The sequence below is a fragment of the Pezoporus wallicus genome, unplaced genomic scaffold (genome assembly GCF_028554395.1).
Source record: "Pezoporus wallicus isolate ANWC-B61680 ecotype Strahan unplaced genomic scaffold, APGP_CSIRO_Pwel_v1 contig_10160, whole genome shotgun sequence".
In the NCBI taxonomy this organism is placed as follows: domain Eukaryota; kingdom Metazoa; phylum Chordata; class Aves; order Psittaciformes; family Psittacidae; genus Pezoporus; species Pezoporus wallicus.
In genome coordinates, this window is record NW_026641390.1 from 448685 (window position 1) to 467404 (window position 18720).

At 44.1% G+C, this 18720-nt stretch overlaps 1 long non-coding RNA gene across 2 annotated transcripts in view; it reads left to right on the top strand.

Annotated features, from left to right (window-relative positions):
- Window positions 1-6350: 6350 nt before the first annotated feature.
- LOC130606902 (uncharacterized) overlaps window positions 6351-18720 on the top strand; it is a 115613-nt gene continuing 103243 nt past the window's right edge. For both annotated transcript variants that reach the window (XR_008974104.1, XR_008974105.1), the window contains exon 1: window positions 6351-6478. This is a non-coding gene — a long non-coding RNA (uncharacterized LOC130606902). The remainder of the gene's footprint in view (window positions 6479-18720) is intronic.

Genomic DNA, 18720 nt, shown 5'->3' on the forward strand with positions numbered 1-18720 from the left:
TAAATTAATTGTAATATTAATGTCTTCAAAGCATTTATGCTGTGGTGGATGCATGGTAGATTAAACTAAATTTCTGCTGAATGCCTTGAAGGGTTTCAGTTATCTTTTGTTAAACTGAAAAACAAAAAACCCTTTAGTTGAGCTTTCAGAACTTAATTCAACAAGGGACAAGTAAGTTTTTGATGTGGGGATTTGGTTTGAGAAAAAATACTGAAACTTCCAATTTCCTGCTCTTTATTGTTTGGAGAATATTAAGCCTAATTTGAATTGGTAGGGGAAAAGGTAGAGTCATGATGGTGATGATGATGTAGCAAAGATTACAGCTTTTCTGTGACCGCTTGTGAAAATGAGGTATTTCCTGGTGTCTTTTGGGCTGTCATCGTATTTTAATAGCTGAACAATGCAGAATGAACTGCAGAGTAATGAGCTGGGATAAAACATGTGCTTCCCCCTCTTTGCTGCATGGGCTTTCCTTGTCTTTATGCATACGCAAGGAGGAGTGGAAGGGGAAATGGCAGCAGGAAGAAAAATCCTCTTCTGATTACAGCCAAAGGAGGAAACTGGACCTACAGACTCTACTTTCAGTCCTGCTCTGGGGCCCTGGGTTCATTGTTCACCCTTCCCATGCTGCTTTTCCTCCCACAAGATGCAGGTGATGACTCTTGGCTTTTGGGTGCAGAGAGCATCCCTGCTGCTACCCTCTGGTCAGCAGAGAGGAAGAGCCTTCTTGCTGGGACGTGGGACACACAGGCAAGCGGGAGCTCTCCCCAGCAACAAACAGTGGTGTGTGCTAAAAAGAGAGAAAAAACCCACCTGCCTTCTTTTAACCAGCTCTGATTTAATTGTCTTCCATCAGAACATCCTGCTCGGCAGCTGAGCTCTCTCCTGAGAGCGCTTTCCACACCCCCTCTCCTTCCTGCAAGGAGAACACTGCCTTTACAGATGGCAATTGTTTGCTTTGTGGTTACTGATCTATGGAGCAATTTAGAGAAGGGAGGGGGAAAAGTCCCCAGCCTTTCCTTTTTTAGGTTTAGTGGGAGTAATCACTGTGTCAATTCATCTTGTGTGTTCAGGAAAGGCGTCGCAACCTGTGCAGGGAGGCAATGAGATGTGAGCTCCCATCACAGAGGACCACGTATTTGGGTAGAGATCAGCGATTGGTGCAGAGAACAAGCTTTTCTTGCCTCATCAAGGAGGCAGCTTGCAAGGTGCAAGCAATAGATCTGGGGTAGGGGAACTGCAGTGGGTCCCTGTGCTCTTTAGGAGCCCCAGGCAGGAGAAGGAGGGTGGGATTCACCTCTGAGCATCCAGGTTTTGGGAAGGGATCTGGACACACAGAGGAACTTGGAAATAATGTCAGCTTACAGAGATGAAACTAGGGCTGGTCTCAAAGGCTCACCTTCTCATCATCTTCCTCAGCAGGGAGGAATTCCTCTCCATGACCCTCCCTGGGATAGAAACAGCCCTTCTCCAGGTTGTGTTGGGCCTACTGCCATCAAGGATAATGGATTTGGTCAGGTTTCTTAGGATGAGAAAGGGCAGGATAATTCGGGTGGTGGTGTGCAGGCTTCCAAACTTTAACCAGAGTATCTGTTCCAAGACAAATGACGTTATAAAGCATTGCATCAAACCTCATATTGGTGTCTACTTATTGATCCATCTTTTGATTCAGCACTAAGGTGTTGCAGCTGCATGTCTGGCCTGGTGTTGCTGTCAGAACAGCATTGATCATCCCATAGGCTCAATGCTAGAAGAGGTCAGAAGAGGAGCAGCAAGCTGTGTTAGATTGGGTTGCTTTTTATTCTCTCTTCTCATCAACCCTGGGGATAACCTTCCAACAGTGGAAGGGGACGTGGACCACATCTCCCCGTGCTGAAGCCTTCCTTTGCAGAGTTTGGGAATGTGATTAACAGGAAAGCACTGAACTGCCAGGGAGTTTTTGTATGATGACACAGTTAATAATGTACTACAAATTTTATAGATGCTAAAGTTCAGGATGGTCTACACTGTGCACAGGAACAGGATTGACTGGGGTGGAAACTGGGGGAGTGGAGATGTCGTCAGCAACATTGGGCTCCCTCTGAGGACCACACAGAAATGATGCATCTTCCGGCAGATGTAGCTGGAGGTCCTTGCTCTTGCCAGTGGCTGCGGCCACTTCTCTGCAGCAAGGAGGAGGAGGCGGGATGGAGTGATCCCAGGGGCTGGAGCTGGCTTCCGGATCACCCACTGCTTGCATTGACTGGCTGCATAGATGTTGTTTGGTGAATAAGTGAGGAACCAGCAACAGGGATGCTGTAATAAATAGCGAATGTAGCCTAGATGCTGCCTTGGGATCTGCAGCTGAAAGCAAAGGTGCATCGCTGGAGAGGAATCTGGGGAAGATAACCACAATAATCCTATGGGATCCCATCACTTAAAGGTAAATGCAAGGAAACATGGAGGTACCAACACTTAAAGTGAGGGTGTTCCACAGCTTTGCTGCAGACCATGGAGCCCTGCCAGCCACATGGCAGCTGAAAGACTCCATAGTCCCGACCTGCAGCCTGAGGAGGAGGAAGGTCCCAGTACCCTAGGGTTGATGTAGCATGGGGTTTGCCATGGGGTGAATGGGGCTGCATCTCTCCCCTGTCCCCATCCCAGCTACTCTGCCCAAATGGACGGAAGGTTGAGCTCACAGGGCTTGGCCCTTTTCCTATCAGCCAGCAGGATCTGTGAGCGTGTTCCTGAAGGGAGCAGGCAGTGAGGGGGAGTTTGGATGGTTTGGGAAGGTTTCTGGCTTTTTCTTTTTTTCATTTTTTCTTTTTGTTTGTTTGTTTGGGGGAATTGTTTATTTGTTTGGTCTTAATGTTTTTTCTGTTTCCAGCTGGATCCTTGCCTGGATCCAGGCAGGGAATGGGGGGGGTTGTGGAATCAAAGGACCTTTGTGCTCCTCTCCCTTGCTGTGAAATGCAAACGTGTGCATGCTCTGCAAGTCTAGCAGAAGATTTTGGTTTTATTTTTTTCAAAAAGCTCCTGAATTGCCATTTTATTTCTTTAGAAATATGTAGCTATTTGCTGCTGTAACAAAGTGTAGTCTGATTAGATATATAGATATTTTTCAGTATGGAAAAAAACTGGCTTCTAGAAATGCTTTAAAACAGATAAAGACACTAAATTATGTGTGCCTTTTACTCTCAGAATTCATTACAGCATTTTCCTTTTTCGTTTCTTCCTGTGTCCAACACTGTAAGTGAAGTCTCCTACCCTGGATTGCATGTCTCAAACTGAGTTGGTTATCTCTGAGTCTTTGAAGATGGAATCTGTGGGATTCTGCATGTGCTTTAGTACAGAATGCCTACTTTGTTGATAAGGTTTTCTGCACTAAATGAGCCTACTCAAAATCCTTGGTTTGGGGGTCTTTTTGCCCCTTTATGTTGTCTGGTATCACATGGCTGCATGCTTCAAAGATGTCTGTACAGAGGTAAATACATGTGAAATATCAGTATTGCTGTAATGAGCTTTAAGGTTCATTATGGGAAAATCAGAGCTGGGTTTTGTCCCCTGATGTATTATTGTGCTTACCTTGGCTTTGAAACGCAGCGGTAAGGAAAACCCAATAAAACATATAAATCTGGTGTAATATTTTACCAGTTCATTTATCTAATCTATTAGAGAAGCTCTTCCCTGTGAGGGTGCTGAGGTCCTGGCACAGGGTGCCCAGAGGAGCTGTGGCTGCCCCATCCCTGGCAGTGTTCAAGGCCAGGTTGAACACAGGGGTTGGAGCAAGCTGCTCTAGTGGAAGGGGTCCCTACCCCTGGAACTGGAGGAGCTTCCAACCCAAACCATTGTACGAGTCTATGATCTTGCAGCCCAGCATGATTGTAAGATGGGAAGAACTTTAATTCATCAAGTGATCAGTGCGCAAGTCATTTGGCCTCCTCCTGCTCTAACACTGCCTCTGAACTGGAGACAACTGTGATCTTTACTCAAAGGTCCTGGCTAGAACTGGAAAATTGGGAGTTTCAACAAGGCTTACAAATCAAAGCAAACTGGTAGGAAATAGACTAATGTGCGGTGAGTGATGGAAAGCATTGCTGCAGTTCAAGAAACACCAACATGTCCTGTTTTGGGCTGTACTTGTGGGATGCTGAGAAGCATATGCTTCAAAGATGTGACTCTGCTTAATCCCCTGGAAACACATTCACATTTTTGTGATTTCATAAGCCGTGTTTCCCCGCTACCCCTGACAAGAAGGGCTATTGGAAGTGATAATTGTCATATATCTTGCTAACGGATGTTGTGTCTGAAGACGGTGACTCTGAGTAAAGATGTTTTTAAACAAGTTATTGTTTTCCCACAGTGGTTTTTTTGTCTTGCTGGTAGCTCAGAAGAAGTTAGCTGGATTAGCAGCATGTCAGATAAAATCTGGGTGGGTTGCGGTAAGTCTGAGGGATTCTCACTCCTTGGGAAAAGGTCTAGCTCGGATTAAGTTGCTTACTTATATTTCTAATGCAAAGGCACTTGCAGTCCAGCCAAAACCGTGTAAACTTGTCACATTCTTTGCATCCCAGTGAGAGTAATTTGTAAAGGATAGTGCTGTTCTCAATGGTGTTTTTCTGAAACAGCACTTCTTCCACCATAAGATACCACAAAAAGCTGTTGGTGTTTGCATGAAACATCCTGTTTGTAGTCACTGACTCTGATGGAAAATGGTTAAGTGAGAGCTGCTGACCTTCTGATGGCCAGTGATTTACAGCCCACCTGGATGGGGAGGAGATGGGAAAGGTCTTTAGAGAGATGAGCATAGAGCATGGGATGAGCAGTTTTAAGGGAGGAGCCCTACAAGCACCCAAGTCTGGAAGTGGGTTGGAGTTGAATTTATCTTCTTTTTTAATTTTGCTTATTAATCAGAACACTCCACCCCTTTCCCCCAGGACATGTTGCTCTATGAAAGGATGGGAAAAGCATCTACTTCTTGCTATATCTAGTGCTTAAATGCCTGTTTTGCGTGTGGAGAAGAAGGGCTGAGACATGGGTCTCTTCTGTTTTTGGAAGGAATCTTGGAGACCCTTTGCCTAGGGATATGCTGTGGTCCACTGTCTGCTCTTGGAATAATTAGTCACTGCATACCACAGAGCATCTCAACGACTGCATGTGTTTGCTTTGAGAGTCATGTTATATGTGAGTTATAGCTGTAAGTTATAGCAGATGGTTTTATCCTTGTTGAATCATAGAATACTATTGCAATAAATACAACAAATAATTTGTGCCTGCAGAATGCCCCAAGGGTCCCACTAAAGCCCTTAATCATTGTCTGGGTCTTATTTTACCTCAATGCTAATATGACTTGCTGGTTTGGATAATTTCTGTTTTTTCTGGATTTATCTCCTCTGAAAAGATGGAGATTGTGTGCTTTAACTCCAACATTTCTGACTCAAAAATGAGGCAGAGTTGGGTTTTGAGGCTGGGGAGTGAGTATTCTGTTCCAAAAAGTTTCTCAGGAATCTGAAGGGGATTTTTCTCAGCAAATGTTTGTTTTTTCAGGGGTGAAATTAGGTGACCTATATTCTATCTAAGGGAAGCATGATAGATAGGACGGAAACCACATATAACTCTTGATCCTTTTTGGACTCTGACCGTTCCCAGAAGCAAGCGTGACTAATAGGTTTGCTGCAGGGCAAGCTGAATATTTTGTCAAAGTAAAAATAAAAAACAGAAGCCCAGACTTATGTGTGTGACATGAGTCATCTTCAGACTTCTGTAACTCTGTCCTGCTTTGTGGGATCAGACAGCAGCTCCCTGCTGAGCTCTGCTGCAAGGGGCACAATAGGGCATGGAAAGTCCTGCTTCAAAATAGCTCTGGGATGACTCAGCTTTGCTTGAGAACACTTTGACTCAGTGTTTGGGGTATCGGGATATGTTATCAAGATATTGGCACACAGAACAGAGGACTGGTCCACCTCTTTGTGACTTCAAGTGCTGGTTTTTGCAGCTGGGATTGCTGCCTGGTATAGCTACAGGCACCATGTGTGGCCTTCCACCTATTCAGGAGTTGGTGGTGGTGATGGAATGGCCAAAGTGAGCTGGGATGACAAAAGTATGATGGTAATTGTGCAGTGGGTCAGTGAAGCTTTAGCTCCACTGGGTAATAATAGGAATGTTAAGCAATGGGACAGGGCAGGGACGCAAGTGAGTGCTTGATGTGATTCTCTCTGTGAGTAGCAGTGTCTCTCATTGAGACAATGAAGAAGCACCTCTGATACCTTTAGTCACTTTTCAATAGTGTCCAGACTGAAAACACTGTTAGGTAACTGATCAGAGCTGGTAGGTAGCATGACATGTGATTCTAGAAGCCCTCAGCACTGGGAAACATTCAGGCTGTGCTGCTTTTAGCTTGAGAAGGGATTTCACACAAGCAGAACAAACATGGGTCTAAATGGAGCGTGACCCATCTGAGTTGGTGCTTTGAAGGAGCTGAAGTCATTCACACTTGCAGGTAGGAACCATGCGAAAAGCCAAAGGAGGGAAAGTGTCATATGATTTCCACCAAAAACCAGGCAGAAGTTGATGCCTTGGACTGCGTTACGTTTGAGTCATTGAGTTTGGCTCCAAGAGAAATTAGTTGGACTTGCAATCGATGCAAACCAAAACTGGACGAAGGTACGAGGCAAACACTGAAAATTGGTGGATGAGCCAAGCTATGAAAAGGGTGGGCTGAATTTCCCCTATGAGGTAACTTCCCCCCATCAGGCACTTGGGACAGTGACCAGGAGGGCACTGATCTGTTGTGACACAATTGAAGTGTATTTAGTGAATGCAATTATATATTTTATTCTTTGAAGCAAAACCAGAATAAGATCCTTCCAACTACTCTGCTTGTGAAATGCGTCTCAGGGTAGATAAAAATGAAGCAGAAAAAATTCCAGTAGTTTTTGGTTGTATAACACTAAATGTAACGCTTATTTCTTGCCAAAAACCCTGATAAGACCTCTATATGTTTTTCTTTTTAATTAAAACTATGATTTTTATGTCCGTACAAAATATTTGTGCCATATTTTTCTTTTATGGAATATTATGTCATTTCAGAATTTGTTCCTTGTTCAGACACTGAATTCCCAGTGGGAGGGAAGTAAATCTTTTAAAGTGCATTCTCCAGTCAGCCCCTCCAATACTGCTTTGAGATACTAAGAGACCCAACGCCTGATAGTAAATATTTCTGGGTTTCTAAAATGCTATGAGGATCCTGGATGCCTGTGCTGGATTAGTTGCTTATATTAATAGTTGCAAGAGAAACATAAATTCGATCTCTGATGCATATACATAAATGAAAGAGCTCCATACCTTCAAAAATGTTTTTCTCTGCAATAAAAGTAGCAGGATTATTTGTAGGGAGCTATTTGAGTTTCTTGTACTTTAAAGCAGGGCTACTGAGTTTTTGTTTTATTGATGCCTGCTCGGTCATTTCACCCAGGTCCATGTACCACCATGAGCTGGCAAGGGCTGCTTACAGCTTTCTTGGTGGCACATCCATTCCCTCTCCAGGAAATGAGAACAACAACAGGAAATGTGGAAACGGGTAGGACTTTGTGTGGACAGCCCTTAGACACTGGCTAGGTCTTGAGTGGAGTCTTCCACCAGAGCAGGGACACAAGGCAGGATGAACATAGTGCTGTCATGCAGAAAGCCCAATGGCAGCTTCTGTGATGAACGGGCTCTTCTTGGTATGCTTCCCAAGGGACAGAAAAGATTGAAAAACCACTGGACATTGGTGAGAAGTTTGCGTTTCTTTGGAAAATGTAGGGAGGAAAAGGAGGTAGAGGAACAGGATGCTTTTGAAGATTGAAAAGCTGCTTGCTGGCTTGTTTGTTGTGTCTGCTTCAGAAAACTTTTGAATACACTTTTGAATTATCTGAAATGGCTGTTTTGGACAGCAATCCATACCTAGCCTGAACATTGATCCAGTTGGGGATTTACTGGAAGGAAGGCAGGGGCATGTAAGTCTCTCTTCAGTGGCTGCTGACCATGTCAAGTGTGCTGTATGTCTTGCCATGCAGTGGGGAAGAGACCAGCCCAGCTTTGCCTTTCCCATCAATTTTTTTAACTTCTATTTCCTATTGCCTTTCCCCATTTGCTTTGGGAAAAATATTGGGAAATGCCTTTCCAGGGCATGGCAGCCATGAAGCTCTCCTTCTTTGTTAATGGAGCTGAGCCCTGGGTTTGAAGAGGAGCACAATGGCATGGATTTAATGCGAGGTCTTTAGTGACTTTGCCTGTGGTTGAGCCACTCTCAAATTAAAGGGAGCTTTGTGACTAGGTCTTGGGGACTTTAAGGCAATTACTGTCTGGTTAAAGATCATGCATCCCTTAGGGTGAAATCATCCACGTTGCCAGGGAGGGAAGGCAGAAAGCACTAAGAGTTTGTGAATGTGTATCTTGTAGATTCGTAGAAGAAAAATTATATTGAAGAGGGGCTTGTGTGTTAGTTCTCACTGCAGCCTGTACTTTGGAACCTTGTGGGGCTTGTGTGTTAGTCCTCACTTGGAGCCTTGTGGAGCTCTCCCTGAACCATGGATTTATTGCATTAACAGAATCTATTTTATGAAGAGATCCTGCTGGAAGCTGCACGTTGATAGAAAGTCCGAAGTGTGGTGGTGTCACATAGGTCTAAATTAGAACATGCTGCAAAATGTTTTAATAACTAAACCGGGCACTTATGTGCATTAATTCCAGCCAATTTGCTGAGAAATTGTGTCATGTGTAGAGCTGGCACGATCGAAGTCTCCTGACTTGCAATCATAAACCACTTTTAGCCTTTCCGTATTGGCTACACATGGTAGGAGGAAAATCCATTGTTTAACATCCACCTCTGTGCTTCAGGGCTGGAGCACAAAAGGTTCTTGGTTTCCCTCCCAGGAAAGGTGAACTCAGAGGTGAGTGCATTTCACACATTGTCTGAAGGGCACTTTTGAGCACGGCCTCAGGGATGCTGCTGGCAGGGGTCTGAAATCCTGCAGCAGATGAGCTGCTCTGGCTCTCCACACTCTCCCTCTCTGGCCCCCGCTGCCCTTTCTGCACGAGCTTTTTCCAAGGGAAAACTCATAAAACACTCACTCTTTCTTCCCTGTTACTTTGGTCTTCTCCCTCCTGGCTCTCTCCCCAGAACACACGTTATTCTGCTTCATTGTAAATGCTCTGTTTGCTGCCCTTAAGCCCCTGATGAGTTTCCATGTGGTCTCTCACCCTTTCTGCACTTCCAAGCTCACTGAAGGTGCTGGGTTCCTCTCCACTGGTTCCTTTTCTAAACTCTACCTTGTTTGGCTACCCTTGCATGCAGTTGTAAACTGTGCTTAATTGGGGATCTGTCCCTGGCCTCCAGATCTCTGCTGTGGCCATGCTTCTCTTCTGGCAGCTTCATCCTTCATCAATGTCTTTGTCACCATCCTCTGACTCTTGTTGTTCCTCCAATCTTTCTCAAGGCTCCTTTGGAGATTTTCTTTGTTCCCTTCTGGCCGTTTTTAGCCTTTCCTCATGCTGCTTCTCAAGTTGGGACAAAATTTCTGCAAGTACCTTTGAAGCCATTTCATCTTCCTCATTCAGGTTGCTAGACTGCATCTGGATTTAGGACAGTGCTAAGCAAACTGCCCAGTACTGTTTCATAGCTGCTTTTAGCCCTCTGAGTCCTATATTGCCTCTATATTTAATTAGTGAACTTCCCAGGTCAGGGACTGTCTCTCTATGCCTGTAAAGAGCAGTGTGCAACTCCTTCAGCTTCCTGGTTCCTTCAATACAGAAGGTTGCTCAACCCTTTGTGGAAGGTGTAGCTGCAACTAACAGCCACGGGCACAAGTTCAGCTGAAAACTCCTCAGATGTAGCTTGGGAATTTCTTAGCTTGATCATTGTTCAGGGTGAAAGATGAGTTAGAAACATGAGATTGTGCCACTGCAAATGCACTCTGATGTCCCTTTATTTGACCTTTCAGAGCTGCTCTGCTATGAGCAAACTAAGAGAACCTTTGCTTCTGGGCTCTGCTGTGGCTGGCTCAAACCTTACAGCAAATTGGGTGTACACATGTGTGTAATAGAATGATTAAACTGAAGAGTGTCCAGAGTAGATTGTGGTTGTCAGCATGATGCCTTCACAATAATTACCTTGTGTTCACCAAACAGAACTCATGCAGACATGAGTGTGCTGTTGGAAGAGAATTAGAGTTTGCTTTTTTATGGGTTATGGGTTTGCAGGTATTACCTGGCTGCTCCGTTTCAGCCCCTGTTCTGCAAACTGAAATGTTTGGCAGGGCTAATGGGGTAAATTCCTTAATTGCAAACCTAATGATTTCAAAACTATAAAGCTTTCTTATTATGGAGCATTAAAAAGGGTTGATGGACAAGTTGTCAGTGATTGCTTATGTTGGATGGGAGTCTGCCACTTTGATTACACAGAGCTTACAGGAATGTCAGGCTCTCACGCTTGTGAAGTTTGGGTGGGTTTTATGGATTAGCTGGAGATGTTGACTTCGGATCCAAACCTGAACATGCCCACATGACAAAAAGCTGTCAAGTTTCCAAATCTTTGGCCTGTCTCAGCTGCATCTGAAGAATAGGCCCCTCTGTTTATCCACTTCGTGTATTGGACTGCTTGCTATGTAAGAATATTTCTGTTACAAAATTGGTCTTGATGTGGGCATGTGCTGTTTGAAAATTGAGAGAGATTAACCTTGAATAGACATATGGAACTGACTCCAGGCCTCCCGGGTCCTAGTCCAGATCCTGAGCTCTGTGATTGATTTTCTTCAGATGTTAAACCTTCAACATATTGGCTTAGATGCCTGTAGCAGAAAGACCTAGATGTTAAAAGTACTTCCAGTTTTGGAGGTGTTGGAAGGTGGAGTTTCTTCTCTTCCTGTAAGAGGAAAATTGAACAAGTCTGAAGCTTAAATTGAGTTATTTGGTTTGGATTTCATATCCACTTTAAGGATATTTGGATCTGATCCTCCGGTTTAGACCCATCTCCCTTGGAAACGTTAATGCAGTTTGGTGATAGCCTGGAGACATACAGTGTTTGGGAGATGGGCCAGGCGAATCTCTGGAGGACCACCACGAAGCGAGCTTTGGGAATCTGTCTCTGCAAACCTCCTTAGACAGGCCTGAGCATCTCTAATTTCAACAACCCCTGTTGTCAGAATGTCAGGCAATGGGTTTCCAATGAGATAGATTGGTAAACGTTTAAGGCAGTCGGAAATTGAGACAACTTGGCTGCTGCTTGGTGCTGTTTTATATAAAGCAGACTAACACAGGATTCCTTGCAGATAGTCTTTCTCCATCTCCCACTGCCTGAAAAGCCACATTAACACACACTGAAGAAACAGCTTCTGAAAACCTTGGTGTTCTGTGGCTGTATTTACACTGCAGAGAGCTGGGTCTCTGCCAGAAGCTTATGCAAACATCCAGTATCTTGGTTCAAACAGACAGGAACATGACAAAGCTCTAAAAGTGGTGCGTTGGGTTTTTTTTGTAGTTGTTGTTCTTGAGTTGGTTTTTTTAATGGCAAAATTCCCAACAACAACAGTCCTCGTGGTGTTTTGTTCTGACAACCGGAGCATTGCCAGACTTGCCAGTTCAGGTCACATCCACAGGCCTAGAAGGGTTTTTAATTGCTTTTGAAAGGCTGTTGACTAGGGAAGAGATTTCAATACCTTCTTCTTTTTTTTTTCTCCCTTCCCTGCTTAGTACAACAGCTTGTGCTCAGTTCTGTTTGCTGGATGCATGTTTATCTCTGGATAGAACTGTTTCCCATGAGTATCTTCACGACTTTTATGGAGCCAAGGTACCTATGGGATTTGGGTTTGCTAGTTTACTAATAACTGGGCATCCAAATGCTCAAGGCAACAGTTGAAAGGAAAACTGTGCAACTTTAAAAACAGGGGAAACTCAGCTGTGGATGGAAACTAATTTGGCCTGCCACACCCACTTGGATAGCAGATTTCCTTCTCTGCGCTCTCAGTTGGTTTTTTTATTGTGTTATCTAACACAAAAAAAAAGGTATGTATTGGATTAAGAGATGTAGCTAGAAAGAGTTATGGGGCAGCCTGGCTTCGTGCTTTGGGCATGAAGCTGAGCTTGTGGGACACATGGAGCAGTGCTTTGAAGCATGGTGGCTGTTGTGCAGTATGCAGAGATGCTGGAGTGGATGTTAAAAGCCCAGTTAGATGTTTTATTCTCTGTTCAGAGGCAGCTCATACCTATCTTTCCATCAGGGCACTGCAGAGTATGAATATACCCTACTCCTCTTTGCAGTATCCTGGAAGCAAGAGTCATTGACAAGCTTGGAAAGCATCTTGAGAGCTTGGGTGGGTGGTAGGGCTTATCTTTGAGGACAGAAGACCAAGGCAGTTCTTCCCACACTGGCTGAAAGCATCTGTTTTCAAGCAAAATTTAGAGGTTCCCTCTTAGCCCCGTGTTTATCAGAGTATAATGCTCTGACCATCGGCTCAACAAATGCTTCAGGACTCTTGTGATGGCTCACGGATTTCCAACTCATGAGTCAGTTAATGGAGAGCAAACACTTTTGTACTGACACACCACCGCCACAGATTGGCCACTGGTGTGCATGCCTGGACGGGTGAGAGGGGAGGGTCAGCTGCAGTTTCTGCTTGGTTTCTCATGATTTTTGACATCATTTCTCATTTTTGTGGTGGTTTTGAGCCTCAGGTGGGGAGTTATTAAAGCATGAAAGCATTGCAACGGGCTTGAGAAGTCTCTTTAGCACATGCTGAATCCCCCACGCCAAGACTTTTGGGACTCTGGGGATAGTGCTGTGAGCACTTGGCACTTCTCCGTGGACTGCAAGCATCTCGGATCTGTTCTTGCCCATACCTGCCAAGGATGGATGATGGGATAAGAAAAGGCTGAGAGAAGCCTATGCAGAGCTTTCCCACCTACAACGAGTAAAGCATGAAAATAAAAACCTAAATATAAACTGCCTAACCACATATCCACATAATGCAGGAATCATCTGTTTTTAAAAGTCATGTTTATAGAGGTTTGTAGTTACTTCACTATACCTGAGAAAGGCAATGCTGTTTCATAGGATGGGCTTCCCAGCCTTGGGAAAAAGATTAGGGAAGTGATGGAGAAATTGTTTGTATTTCACTGAAACCAGGTGTGCTGATTTGTGCTTTATTTTTCTTGTGATGGTGTTGCTGGTAGTTGCGATGGTGAAAATATGAATTTAGCTCAAAATGACAAACCACCATTATTTTCTGACTGCATGTATCTGACAACCTACAAAAAAATAAGATTCAGCTGGTTGGATGGCAGAGATCTTTGCCCTCTGATGTGTACACATGTCCAAAGGAGAGCTTGAAGGCTAAGATCTCTCCTTTATCTGGGCACTTCTTCTCTTTACTCATCTACTTTTCTGTCGACCTTGTGGCTGTGGTTAGTGGCTGGAGTATTCAGCCAGGGCATTTGTATCCTGCCTGTAATTTTTTGGTCCTTCTATGTGTATTTTTTTTTTATAGTAGAGGTGGCTTAATTTAAGGTTGATGTGCTTCACATCCTTCAGGACCAAGCACAACTGCCCATTGTAATTTGCTTTCCAGCTATGCCTTGAGCAGCAGTTAAAGCATCTCTACCCTTCTCTGTCTCGCCAACAGTTGTACCTAAGCATGTTGTTTTAACATTTTATGGTCCCCAAGGCAGAGATTTTTGTGGTTCAGGTAGTATGCTTTACATGCAGTAAAACACTATGCATTTATTTTATGATACGGAAATAGTAATGAACATGCATTGCTTCACCTGTGTTGATGATTGCCCTTGGATAGCGGGTCTGGGTTGTGTGCAATAACATACACCAGCACCTTGCAAATGCTGATAGGCAAATTTTGGTGTCATTTGCACACACTTTCACCAGTACTGAAACCTGGAAGCATTTTCAATGCCACCGTAGTAATGTGTGGATAAGGTGTTCAGTTATCAAATGCCATTCCATGTATAGCTGCTGTGCAAGAAGAATGTCAGGGAATCTCTACAAAACACCACGAGGGCTTTGTTATTTGTGCTCATAACTTCATTATTAATTTATATGTTTAGACTTCTGAAGTAGTACAGCTCAACAATAGGTGCAGGTAGGCTCCCTCAGAGGATGCCAAAGAGCACGTGGACACCTAAGAACAGGAATCTCCTAAGTATCTTTCCAGATCCTACATGGTTTCTGGTGTAAAGCCCATTGTCATCACTGGATACATTCCCAGTAACTCATTATGCTTTGGACTGCACCTCTAGCACTGGTCCTGTTGTTGCAGAAATTTAATGGGTTTTCACTACTTGTGGCGTTGGGTCCAAGCGTCACGTCCCCAGAAGTGTGGGTTGGTTTTGTGGAGCCCATCAGAACTTTATTTTCTTAGACAGCCAGGTGCATGGAGGCATTTTCTGTTAGGAACTTGTCCATAAAGGTCCTTTACGCATGGAAGCTGCTTTTCTTTCTCGGGCTGCTTTATATTGGCCAAACACTGGCCTCCTGGAGTACTCTTGAAGTGATTTACATGATGTAAGGGACAGGGCAATTACCTTTATGGGCGTTTTACATGAAAATGGCACCATTTTAAGTCTGTGACTTGTTTTATGTATCTATCATGCTGAAACAGGCTTTTTAGGCACATATATAAAACTTCTGCATTTTAAGGCAACATTTAGGGGTTGTCTTAGTGCTTCAGAGAACCATGGAGCAGTTTTCTTCTCAATATGGAAGAAATTCACATTAATTATCAGGGCACTGATATGATCCCCAGGCTAGTGAAAAGCTGGAGGCAAGGGAAAGTCTGCAGGTTTTGGGATTAGTATCGGGCAATTAAAGGGAAAGGGGAAAAAAGAGAACTCCACAGTGAAACATGTGGTTGCTCTTTTGCCTCATTTGCATTCTCAGCCTAGTGATTTACGCTGGATGAAGTTTAATCCAGATCATGAGAGGAGATTAATAAATATGGGGGCTTTGACCTGACTGAAAAGATATTAGTCTCTAATATGTTTCCCTAAAGGTGTGTCATGATTATGTTTTGTTGATCAACTGCTTTCCATGAGTAACATGCTCTTACCGTGACACTGATTTGTGGCATCAGCAATACATAAGGGAGATTCAAAGGCAAATAAAGTGTTTGGTTTGGGTTTTTTTTCCTCATCCTATTCAGTTCAGAGTCTATTTTTTAACCTAAAGTATGTTGCTGCCCAGCCAGGAAGGCCAACCAACTTTTCTTTCTATGATCCTTTACTTGCCAAAGGTATTAATATATATATGTGTATATATATATATATATACTCCTATAAGCAAGTTGCCAAAGAAAACTGTCCTTACTGTGTGGCTGCTCCCGGGCAGCTCTGCCAAAGTGCAATTCTGGAAGCTCCCCTCTGATCGAGGTTTTCTCCTAACTTTAGCCTCAATCTGTGACAGAAGCATGAGAATAAGAGCAAAAGCTGAGTCTTCCCAGATTGCTGCACAGACATAACTCCTATCTCCATCTCTCATCTTGAGGCATGAAGTGGCAGAGAGCTGCAAATGTGGAGATCAGTTTTCACCTACATGTGCACTCATGTTCAGTCTTCCAACACTGCTTAATTCTCCAGCACTCCCAATGCCTCTGTGCTGAGCCCTCTCCAACACATTTTAGTGGCCAGTGTCTTAAAACAGCCCTCCAGACCAGAGGGATCCAGGAATGAGTGTTTGGATATGGACAAGTTTGCCTCGGGCGGGTGAGTTGCTGCCCCTCTGAGTCAGTTCCCCCAACAGCCCTGAGCATGACTTCATTGCTGTAGGTTTAGACTAACCGAGTGCTGAAACTTTCCCAGGAGCAAAGATTAATGACAGTGGAAGTCAAAAGAGTGGGAGTTGCATGTTTATGGTGAGTCAAGTGAAACGAAGAGCTGGACAAGAGGTGCACGTATTGGGATGTATGCGCTAGCTTATGTCATTGTGTTGACAAAGTGTACTGGAAAGAAAAGTATTGGTATGCAGTCAAGATGCGCTAAGTCCCTGGAAACTCCAAGGAGGATTTATTAGCCCATATCCAGCGATGCTGAATGGGACTTTGCATCTGCCTTTCTGTCCATTATCCTAAGTTTCAGATCTATGGTTTAAATGCTGGGTAGTCTGAACAGCACGTGGCTTTTTCGTGCAGGCTTCAATATATGTAAGTGTCCCTATGGAAGGAATTCTAAGAACTAACAGTAACCTAATCCGCTCAGCAGCAGCCTGCTGAACTCCCTGAGCTTTTTGCTGATCCTTCCAACTTCCTTTGCCGGACAGCGCTTCCCTTTGCCTGCAGACAATTAATGATGGCTTTGGAAGGGCTGTTTAATTGCATTGCAGGGCTGGCTTCCTCTGCTTGGCTGCTGTAAGGAGGCCATGGTGCCTCCTTATGTTCTGCTTGGCTATTTCTTCTGGAAACACCTTGAGGCAAGCACAGCTCCAGCTCTGATGCATTTTGCAGCTAGAATTTCCAAAGCCCAGGCTGTAAAATCCCCAAACTCTGCACCTGCTGTCCGGTCTGGAAAAGTCCTTTATTGGCTCAAATATTCAAGGGAAGGTGGTAACCTAACAGTAAAACCCCATGAGAGAAAAGACAGAGGGTTTCTGTGCAGTTACTGCATGAGATCTGAGCATTTCTCCACGTTGTGAAGAGTCTGAGCAGCCCTGTTCATCACCCTAGCTCAAGAGTCAGGGATTGAGCTATGCCTGAGATACTGGTGGTTTCTTAACAGCACCTGCCAAATGATAGGGGAGGAACCTGGCATTGCCATTGTCCTTGCTTTGTGGACAGCTTCAAGACTGTGGTGTCTCTGTCCCAAGACCCTATACTGGCCCCTAAGGCAGAAAAGCAGTAACATTAAAAAAAGTAATTAAGTTTAGGGGAACTGTTCTATGGAGAACTTTCTGTTTAGTGTCAGAATGTAGATCTGGACTTGGAGGTCTGGTTTAAATGTGATACAATCAGAAACGTGCCCAGAAAAAAAAAATGACTTTAATTAATTTAAAGTCAACAAAGTTAACAATTAAAACATGTTTAATTAAAAAACACTTTTTTAGTGCATACCAAACAAAACACAACAGCTGAAAGCAAAGTATCGCGGTGAGGATCCTGAGAGGAGATAACTGCAAAGGACAACGTGGGTGCTATGTATCCTCATGCATAGCATCAGCAGAAAGGATAAAGTGAAGCCAGATGTTGGCTGTGTTGGGCTGGCACGGCTCCAGGTGTGTGCTCTTAACTTTCTGCCTACCTAGGGCTGTGCTGGAGCAGTTACTGTGTTGTAGCTCTGGTTTTTGCACCAGTTTCAACGCTGGTGTGACACCCCTATGATGGTATTTAAGGTTTGTGACCAGAGAGGGAGAATGCAGGGTCACTGATGTTGAAGTGGGCAGTTTTGGGACAGCTAGGCTTGCCAACTGCTATTCCTCAAAGGTAAATGAGAGGAAGGAATTCTTTCCTGGTTCTGCTCTCTACACTCTTCCCCCTTTATTTCTGTCATTTCTCCTTCAGGAGCCATGGGCTGTATGGACCTGGGGATGGTGGAGATGACGCTTTCCACCCAGCACCTTTAAAGCCCTAATCCTGCTCTTACCATTAGCCCACCCAAGCAGCACCATCTCCAGGACCACCTGCTCCAGTGGTGGGCTGCTCAGCTGAAGGAGGGTTTGGGGTTTGACTTTTGGAAGTACAGCTCTTTCAAGCTCCAGTTTTCTCAATCTTTGATATTAGAACTCCTCATATTCTTGCTTTACATATTTATATGTAATGATTTTGAATCCCATTGACTGTTGACCTCTATGAGATTCTGTGGCAGGGAGGTCTGCAGGTTGTTGTTTCCTTTTATTTTTGGTGACATGCGGAGAAATACTTTGAATTCTCCTAATCTTGGCCCCTGTGGAGTTTTCTTTGAAGTGTCCCATTGCTCTCCTTGTTAGCAAGCATCATCTGAGACAAATCTGACTTTAATAGAAGTGTCATAGTAATGTAATCTGTTTGGTGAGTATACATTTCTGTCTTTATAAAATTGTCAGGGTAATTGATTAACAAGAGTTTTGTGTAAGTCACTGTATATAAGTCACAGTTCGTAAGTAATGTGGAAATCACCAGGGCATTTTGTGGCATAGAAAAGGTGCATAACCTGCCATATTTTCATATTTCTCTGAAACCTGATTAAACAGTGGTAATGGCAGCAGAAGAAATGCTTGCAGCAGCTGGTGTGCCACTGTCCTCAGCAATGTGCCAAGGGGATCTGATCTGATCTCTGATGCTGCTCAGGCTAGATAGGTTAGAGGTGCAGGCAGGGATTTGTCCCTGATTGCCTGCTAGCTTGGTGCAGGGGGCAGCAATGCTTCTGCTTCCCCAGCTCCTGAACCTGTATCTGGCAGTTAAAAAATAATACTAGTAATAAATAATAATCACTGTTTTCCCCACAGTAAGGGGGGGGATGGACTGGCTTTCCATAGGAATTTCTGTGTGTATTAATTCCCACCAGCATTAGCTTGACGCAGCTGTCGAAGGCCCCCTGTTTGTGATTGAGATGGACTAAGTGGGAGCGAGTCTTTCTTTGCTCCTAGCCAAAGGTGAAGGCAGTTGAGATTATGAGACTTTCCAAGAATCTCTTACTAAGATGTATTTTAGCCACACTTAATGGCTGCACTTACCTCCCATTTCCAGACATAAAGAGCGTGCAAGCAGCTCTCAACTTGACCTTTTAAAC